This window comes from Arachis hypogaea, chromosome 20 (assembly GCF_003086295.3).
Source record: "Arachis hypogaea cultivar Tifrunner chromosome 20, arahy.Tifrunner.gnm2.J5K5, whole genome shotgun sequence".
Classification (NCBI taxonomy): domain Eukaryota; kingdom Viridiplantae; phylum Streptophyta; class Magnoliopsida; order Fabales; family Fabaceae; genus Arachis; species Arachis hypogaea.
Window position 1 is genome coordinate 32,561,980 of NC_092055.1, and position 10,188 is coordinate 32,572,167.

Below are 10,188 nucleotides of genomic sequence, written 5' to 3' on the forward strand. Positions count from 1 at the left end.
ATTTTGAATTCTCTTTTTGTCAGTATGGACCATTTAAGATTTTTTACAACACACATAAAGAAAAGTGGTCCATCAATGAATTACTAGTAATGTGTGTGTAAGAGGAAGGAAGGCTAGTGATGGACCTTGGATAATCGATTCGGAATTTTCACTAATTGAAAAGAATGGATCTGTTGCGAGTATAGCTCCCAACCGAAAAAACGGTGCGAACCAACGTTTAGAAGAAGAGTGTCACAATTCAACTCAATAAAAACTGGGAATTTTACTTTCCGAGTCGTTTTTCTTGAACTAGCAATCAAGTGTGCAAGTTTGGTTGTGAATTTGGGGTTTTCATGCATAAAATAAAAATTAAAGGAATAAAAAATTAAATAAACTAAAGCAATGAAATAACAAGAGTTAGAATTAGCAAACAAGCAAGACAATGAAGTAATCAAGCATGAATAGGATTAACTACTAAGCTACCACTAGATCAAAATACAATTAATGCAAACTAAGAAAGATTGAAGTAATAAACTAATGAGAATGTAGTTCAATGCATGAAAGAATCTTGATTTGGAGTTGAGAGTTAAGGAATCCTATCCTTGTCATAACCACAATCATGGCAATTGTAATTAGTTAATCCCACTTCGTTAATCCCTAAACAATGAGGAAAGTCAAGTAGGTATAATTGACCTTAATCCACAAATTCTAGCTAACTTACTAATTAAGCTTAATAAAAAGCTAGTATTAGTGGAAACAAGAACAACTAACAACCCAAAATTACCACTTAATGTTGGACATTAATGACTCTAGGATCCTAGTTACACAAATTTCAAGCCAAGGAGTGAAAAAATACTCCATATTCATAATGGGCATTTCAACAAACACTTGGTGGGCACAATAACAAAACATAGTCAATTCGAAAAGATACTTGAAACTATAACTAACCAATATAAATAATCAACAATAGTAACTCAATCAAACATATATAAACCTCAAAACATCAAATTCATTAACTAGAAACTCAAGAATTCACAAGTAATTAAACTAACAAAGTAACTTTAATTATAAGAAAGTATGAGTAAATATAGTGTAAATGAAGAGAAATTTAAGGACAACTTACAATGGAAACAAGCTTGAATCCAAAATTAAAATGTAAATATTAAACTCTACTAAAACCCTAGTAAAACCCTAATGAGAATTGAGAGTGTTTTCTAATAGAAAAAAAAAATTAAAAACCTCACTAAAACTTGCTAATATGATGTATGTATGTGTTGCAATGTTGTCCCCATATAATAGAGCTTCAGCACTTCATATTTGGGCCAAAGAGGCTCCCAAAAACGTGAGGCATGTGACTTTCTAAATGAGGCACACATTTATACTTGTGCGTACGCACAGCCATGTGTGCGTACGCACACTTGCTGAAGATCCTCTTGTGTGTACGCACAGCTATGTGTGCGTACGCATGCATCAAAATGCTCCATTTGTGCGTACGCACAGGAAGGTGTGCGTATGCACGTACCAGAATGCTCTTCTCCTTTGTTTCTTCATGGATTCTCCCACTTTGCATGCTTTTCTTCCACTTCTTCAATGCCATCCTTGCCTATTGGTCCTGAAATCACTCAACAAAACATATCACAGCATTGAATGGAATAAAAGTGGAATTAAATTGACTATTTGGAGAATAAAAAGCATTTTTCAACAATTAGTTACACTTTAGATAGAATTCAAAAAAGCATGCTATTCAAGTGAATAAATACAAGTTTATGTGATGAAATTCACTCAATTCAAACAAAAAATTATCATAAAATGTAGACTCATAAGCTAGTTCAGGAGCTTGGTGAAAGTGCACTGTTGGTAACAAATGAGGATGGTAAGAAGCGAGCTCATAAGAAGAAAGAAAAGGGTATTGCATCCCATCTTATGAAGAAAGAAGGCGCACGGTGTTTCTTTTGTAAAAAGAAAGGACGCATGAAGAAGGAGTGCCCAAAGTTTAAAGTTTGGCTTGAAAAGAAACGTACTAATTTTTGTGATCTTATTTCTTCAGTGTGTTTTGAATCTAATTTTGTTGAAATATGTCATGACACTTGGTGGATTGATTCTGGTGCTGAAATTCATATTTCAAATACCATGCAGGGTTTCATAAGGAAAAGAAAACCGATAAGAAGTGAACTGAGCATCTATATGGGCAATCGGATGCGTTCACGTGTGGAAGTCGTCAGAACATTTAGGCCTGTATTAAGTACTGGTTGTATTTTAGTTTTGGAAAGAACTATTTATATTCCAGATTTTTCTAAAAATTTAATTTCTTTATCTAAGCTTGTAAAACAAGGATTATGTATACATTTTTATGATGATGCTATTGACATTATTAAAAATTCTAATGTTATTAGACATGGTACTTTAATTGGTGATTTATTTAAAGTCAATTTAGCTAATAAGGTTCTACCAGGTTTAATGGTTATGCATGGTAATAGTATGAATGAAAAATTCTCCATATTGTGGCACCGAAGATTGGGACATATCTTTATTGGAAGAATGAAAAAATTAGTAAGTGGTGGGGTTCTTGAACCTCTAAACTTTACTGATTTTGATAAATGTGGATTGCATTAAGGGGAAGCAAACCAAAAAGTCTCAAAAAGGTACTAAGAGGAGTTTTGACATATTAAAAATAATTCACACTAACATATATTGTCTTGATATGTCCTCAAGTGGTAAGAAATACTTTATCTCCTTTATTGATGATTATTGGTACACGGAATCGTGATCTCTCACTTTTCTCACAACTTCGTGCAACTAACCAGCAAGTGCACTGAGTCGTCTAAGTAATAAACCTTACGTGAGTAAGGGTCGATCCCGCGGAGATTGCCGGCTTGAAGCAACCTATGGTCATCCTTGTAAATCTCAGTCAGGCGGATTTAATTGGTTATGAAGTTTTTGATAATTAAAAGATAAATAAAACAGAAAATAAGATAAAGTTACTTATGTAATTCATTGGTGGGAATTTCAAATAAGCGTCTGGAGATACTTTGTTGCTTCTGAACCTCTTCTTTCATATTGCCTTCTTCCAACCGTGCGTTACTTCCTTCCATGGCAAGCTGTAGGATGCTCTCAGTGAAAATGGTCCTCTACGGTTTCTGCACGGCTAATCAATGGTTGGATTTCTCGTCTTGGATGAAAAATACCAGGCACAGCTACTGCATGGCTAATCATCTGTCGGTTCCCGCTAGCGTCGGAATAGAATCCATTGATCCTTTTGCACACTGTCACTTGCGCCCAACATTCGCAGGTTTGAATCTCGTCACAGTCATCCCTTCCCAGATCCTACTCGGAATACCACAGACAAGGTTTAGACTTTCCGGATCCCAGGAATGGCTGCCAATAATTCTAGCCTATACCACGAAGATACTAATCTCACGGATTGGGTGATTGTCACGGGTCACCCCTTCATTCTGACTTAACTGAATTAAGTACAAGAGTATATCTTGGAGAAGGAGTAGGCGTGAATTGAATAGAAAACAGTAGTAATTGCATTAATTCGTGAAGAACAACAGAGCTCTACACCTTAATCTATGGGGTGTAGAAACTCTACCGTTGAAAATACATAAGTGAAAAAGGTCTAGCCATGGCCATGAGGCCAGCCTCCAAACATGAAAATGATCAAAAGATATTCCAAAAGATCAAAAGCTGTAAAATAAATCTCTAAAAGTAGTTTTTATACTAGACTAGTAGCCTAGGGTTACAGAAAATGAGTAACTAAGTGTAGATAGTGCAGAAATCCACTTCCGGGACCCACTTGGTGTGTGCTTGGGCTGAGCCTCAAGCTTTACACGTGCATAGGCTGTTCCTGGAGTTAAACGCCAGCTTTGGTGCCAGTTAGGGCGTTTAACTCCAATTCTGGTGCCAGTTTGGGCGTTTTACGCCAAGATGTTATAGGCTGGCTTTGGACGCCAGTTTGGGCCATCAAATCTCGGGCAAAGTACAGATTATTATATATTGATGAAAGCCCAGGATATCTACTTTCCAACGCAATTGAGAGCGCATCAATTGGGCTTATGTAACTCCAGAAAATCCACTTCGAGTACAGGAGGGTCAGAATCCAACAGCATATGTAGTCCTTTTTCAGCCTCTGAATCAGATTTTTGCTCAGGTCCCTCAATTTCAGTTAGAAAATACCTGAAATCACAAAAAACACACAAACTCATAGTAAAGTCCATAAATGTGATTTTTAAATAAAAACTAATAAAAATATAATAAAAAGTAATTAAAACATACTAAAAACTATGTAAAAACAATGCCAAAAAAGGTATAAATTATCCGCTCATCACAACACCAAACTTAAATTGTTGCTTGTCCCCAAGCAACTAAAAATAAAATAGGATAAAAAGACGAGAATATTCAATGAATTCCAAACTTATCAATGAAGATTAGCTTCAATTAGATGAGCGGGACTTGTAGCCTTTTTGCTTCTGAACAGTTTTGGCATCTCACTTATCCTTTGAAGTTTAGAATGATTGGCATCTATAGGAACTCAGAATTCAGATAGTGTTATTGATTCTCTTAGTTCAATATGTTGATTCTTGAACACAGCTACTTTATGAGTCTTGGCCGTGACCCTAAGCATTTTGTTTTTCAGTATTACCACCGGATACATAAATGCCACAGACACATAACTGGGTGAACCTTTTCAGATTGTGACTCAGCTTTGCTAGAGTCCCCAGTTAGAGGTTTCCAGAGCTCTTAAGCACACTCTTTTTGCTTTGGACCACGAATTTAACCACCCAGTCTCAAGCTTTTCACTTGACACCTTCACGCCACAAGCACATGGTTAGGGATAGCTTGATTTAGCTGCTTAGGCCAGGATTTTATTCCTGTGGGCCCTCCTATCCATTAATGCTCAATGTCTTGGATCTTTTTTACCCTTGCCTTTTGGTTTAAAGGGTTATAGGCTTTTTCTGCTTGCTTTTTCTTTTTCTTTCTCTCTTTTTTTTCGCCACAATTTTTTTCCATATTTCGCAAGCTTTGTCTATTCATTGCTTTTTCTTGCTTCAAGAATCAATTTTATAATTTTTTAGATTATCAATATCATTTTTCCTTGTTTCATTATTCTTTCAAGAGCCAACAATTTTAACATTCATAAACAACAAATTCAAAATTATGCACTGTTCAAGCATTCAATCAAAAAACAAAAGGTATTGCCACCACATCAAAATAATTAAACTAATTTCAAGATAGAATTCGAAATCATGTACTTCTTGTTCTTTTGCAATTAAAACATTTTTCATTTTAAGAAAGGTGAAGGATTCATAGGACATTCATAGCTTTAAGACATAGACACTAGACACTAATGATCATGTAATAAAGACACAAACATAGACAAAATTTAAAGCATGAAAACTGAAAAACAGAAAAATAAGAACAAGGAAATTAAAGAACGGGTCCACCTTAGTGATGGCGGCTAGTTCTTCCTCTTGAAGATCTTATGGAGTGCTTGAGCTCCTCTATGTCTCTTCCTTGCCTTTGTTGCTCCTCCCTCATGGCTCTTTGGTCTTCTCTAATTTCATGGAGGAGGATGGAATGCTGATGAGCGGATAATTTATATGCTTTTTGACATTGTTTTTAGTATGTTTTTAGTAGGATCTAGTTACTTTTAGGGATGTTTTCATTAGTTTTTATGATTAATTCACATTTCTGGACTTTACTATGAGTTTGTGTGTTTTTCTGTGATTTCAGGTATTTTCTGGCTGAAATTGAGGGACTTGAGCAGAAATCAGATTCAGAGGTTGAAAAAGGACTACTGATGTTGTTGGATTCTGACCTCCCTGCACTCAAAGTGGATTTTCTGGAGCTACAGAACTCAAAATGGCGCGCTTCCAATTGCGTTGGAAAGTAGACATCCAGGGCTTTCCAGCAATATATAATAGACCATACTTTGGCCAAGAATAGACGACGTAAACTGGCGTTCAACGCCAGCCTTCTGCCCAAATCTGGCGTCCAGCGCCAGAAAAGGATCCAAAACCAGAGTTGAACGCCCAAACTGGCACAGAAAATGGCGTTCAACTCCACAAATGGCCTCTGCACGTGCAACACTCAGGCTCAGCCCAAACACACACCAAGTGGGCCCAGGAAGTGGATTTATGCATCAATTACTTACTCATGTAAACCCTAGTGACTAGTTTATTATAAATAGGACCTTTTACTAGTCTTTTTGACCATCTTTGGTCTCAGTTTCTCATCTTAGGAGACTATTGATCTCGTTTAGGGGGCTGGCCATCTCGGCCATGCCTGGACCTTTCACTTATGTATTTTTAACGGTAGAGTTTCTACACTCCATAGATTAAGGTGTGGAGCTCTGCTGTTCCTCAAAGATTAATGCAAGTACTACTGTTTTCTATTCAATTCATCTTATTTCTCTTCTAAGATATCCATTCGCACCCAAGAACGTGATGAAGGTGATGATTATGTGTGACGCTCATCACCATTCTCCCCTATGAACGCGTGCCTGACAAACACTTCTGTTCTACATGAATTGAGCTAGAATGAGTATCTCTTAGATCTCCTAACCGGAATCTTCGTGGCGTAAGCTAGAATGATGGCGGCATTCAAGAGAATCCAGAAGGTCTAAACCTTGTCTGTGGTATTCTGAGTAGGATTCAATGATTGAATGACTGTGACGAGCTTCAAACTCGCGAGTGCTGGGCGTTAGTGACAGACGCAAAAGGAGGGTGAATCCTATTCCAGCATGATCGGGAACCGACAGATGAATAGCCGTGCCGTGACAGGGTGCGTGAGCATATTATTCACTGAGAGGAGGGGATGTAGCCACTGACAACGGTGATGCCCTTGCATACAGCCAGCCATGGAAAGGAGTAAGACAAATTGGATGAAGATAGCAGGAAAGCAGAGGTTCAGAGGAACGAAAAGCATCTCCATTCGCTTATCTGAAATTCCTACCAATGAATTACATAAGTATCTCTATCCCTATTTTATTATATAATATTAGAAAACACCATTATCAATTTATATCTGCCTGACTGAGATTTACAAGGTGACCATAGCTTGCTTCATACCAACAATCTCCGTGGGATTCGACCCTTACTCACGTAAGGTATTACTTGGACGACCCAGTGCACTTGCTGGTTAGTTGTATCGAAATTGTGACAATTATGAATTAAGATCAAAGCACCAAGCTTTGGAGCCATTACCAGGGATTGTTCGAGCCTGGACATCACAATTTCGTGCACCAAGTTTTTGGCGCCGTTGCCGGGGATTGTTTGAGTTTGGACAACTGACGGTTCATCTTGTTGCTCAGATTAGGTAATTTTCTTTTTATTTTAATTTCAAAAATTTTTCAAAAATATTTCTAAAATTTTCTCATCTGTTTTCGGAAAAAATAAAAATGTTTTCAAAAATTTTATTCAAAATTTTTAAGAATGAATTCTAGTGTTTCATGAAGCATGTGAAGCCTGGCTGGCTGCAAAGCCATGTCTAAATTCTTTTGGACTGAGGCTTCCTAATCATCATCACAAGAGCAAGTTAGTTGTTGCCAATAAAATTTGCTGTTGTATGCATGAGAGTTAAATGCTGAAGCTTGGCTGGCCATTGGCCATGTCTAGTGTTTTGGACTGGAGCTTTCTTTGAAAGCTTGGCTGGCTAGTGAGCCATGTCTAATTCCTGGACTGAAGCTTTAGACTAAGAATGCAAGATTCCTGGAATTCATATTAAAAATTTTGGAATCCTTATTTTTTCTTTTTTCATATAATTTTCGAAAAAATCCAAAAGAAAAAAAAATTAGAAAATCATAAAAATCAAAAATATTTTTCTATTTCTTGTTTGAGTCTTGAGTCACATTATAAGTTTGGTGTCACTTGCATATGCATCTTGCATTTATTTTTCGAAAATATCATGCATTCATAGTGTTCTTCATGATCTTCAAGTTGTTCTTGGTAAGTCTTCTTGTTTGATCTTGATGAATTTTTGTTTTGTGTCTTTTCATGTTTATCATATGCATTCTTGAATTCTTAGTGTCTAAGCATTAAAGAATTCTAAGTTTGGTGTCTTGCATGTTTTCTTTGCATTAAAAATTTTTCAAAAATATGTTCTTGATGTTCATCTTGACATTCATAGCATTCTTTCATGCATCACATGTTTTGATCTAAAAATTTCATGCATTGCATAATTTTCATGTTTTTCATAAAAATTTCAAAAATCAAAAAAATATCTTTCCCTTTTTCTCTCCTCAAATTCGAAAATTTGGATTGACTTTTTCAAAAATTTTTAAAATCAAGTTGTTTCTTATGAGTCAAATCAAATTTTCAATTTGAAAATCTTATCTTTTTCAAAATCTTTTTCAAAAATCAAATCTTTTTCAAAATTCTTAGTTATTTTCGAAAATTCCAAAAATATTTTTCAAAAATCTTTTTCTTATTTTTATACCAAATTTTCGAAAATAACATAATCAATTAATGTTTTGATTCAAAAATTTGAAGTTTGTTACTTGCTTGTTAAGAAAGATTCAAACTTTGAGTTCTAGAATCATATCTTGTGATTTCTTATGAATCAAGTCATTAATTGAGATTTTAAAAATCAAATCTTTTTCAAAAACTAATTTTTATCATATCTTTTCAAAAATATCTTTTCAAAATATCTTTCCTAACCTCCTAACTTCCTATCTTTTCAAAATTTGTTTCAACCAACTAACTAACTTTTTGTTTGTTTCTTAACTTTTTCAAAACTACCTAACTAACTCTCTCTCTCTCTAATTTTCGAAAATATCTCTCCTCTTTTTCAAAATTTCTTTTTAATTAACTAATTATTTTTATTTTTTATTTTTTATTTCAAAAATTTTCGAAAATTACTAACATTTTTCAAAAACCATTTTCGAAAATCACTAACTCTTTTTCAAAATAATTTTCGAAAATTATCCCTCCCCCATCTCATTCTATTTATTCATTCATATCCTAACATCTCATCTCACATCTCTTCCATCCGTACAGTTGTGTTTCTTCCTTTACATCACATTCTTTGTCTCCCCCTCTTTTCTTCCACTCACAAAGGGATCCCTATACTGTGGTATAAAGGATCTCTATTATTATTATTATTTTTCTGTGCCTTCTTCCTTGTCATATGAGTAGGAGCAAGGATAAGAACATTCTTGTGGAAGCAGATCCAGAACCTGAAAGGACTCTGAAGAGAAAATTAAGAGAAGCTAAAATACAACAATCCAGAGATAACCTTTCAGAAATTTTCGAACAGGAAGAGGAGATGGCAGCCGAAAATAATAATAATGTAAGGAAGATGCTTGGTGACTTTACTGCACCTAATTCCAATTTACATGGAAGAAGCATCTCCATTCCTGCCATTGGAGCAAACAACTTTGAGCTGAAACCTCAATTAGTTTCTCTGATGCAGCAGAACTGCAAGTTTCATGGACTTCCATCTGAAGATCCTTTTCAGTTCTTAACTGAATTCTTGCAGATATGTGATACTGTTAAGACTAATGGAGTAGATCCTGAAGTCTACAGGCTCATGCTTTTCCCTTTTGCTGTAAGAGACAGAGCTAGATTATGGTTGGATTCTCAATCCAAAGACAGCCTGAACTCTTGGGATAAGCTGGTCACGGCTTTCTTAGCCAAGTACTTTCCTCCTTAAAAGCTGAGCAAGCTTAGAGCTGATGTTCAAACCTTCAGACAGAAAGAAGGTGAATCCCTCTATGAAGCTTGGGAAAGATACAAACAGTTGACCAAAAAGTGTCCTTCTAACATGCTTTCAGAATGGACCATCCTGGATATATTCTATGATGGTTTATCTGAGCTATCAAAGATGTCACTGGACACTTCTGCAGGTGGATCCATTCACCTAAAGAAAACGCCTGCAGAAGCTCAAGAACTCATTGACATGGTTGCTAATAACCAGTTCATGTACACTTCTGAAAGGAATCCTGTGAGTAATGGGACGCCTATGAAGAAGGGAGTTCTTGAAGTTGATACTCTGAATGCCATACTGGCTCAGAACAAAATATTGACTCAGCAAGTCAATATGATTTCTCAGAGTCTGCATGGAATGCAAGCTGCATCCAACAGTACTCAAGAGGCATCTTCTGAAGAAGAAGCCTATGATCCTGAGAACCCTGCAATAGCAGAGGTGAATTACTTAGGTGAACCTTATGGAAACACCTATAACTCAACATGGAGAAATCATCCAAATTTC

The 10,188-nt window shown here is 35.8% G+C and overlaps 1 non-coding gene across 1 annotated transcript; it reads right to left on the reverse strand.

Moving 5' to 3' along the window:
* Positions 1-9,639: 9,639 nt before the first annotated feature.
* Positions 9,640-9,747, reverse strand: LOC112787139 (small nucleolar RNA R71). Its single transcript, XR_003194569.1, has one exon. It is a non-coding gene; the product is annotated as a small nucleolar RNA R71 (small nucleolar RNA).
* Between the last annotated feature and the right edge of the window lie 441 nt (positions 9,748-10,188).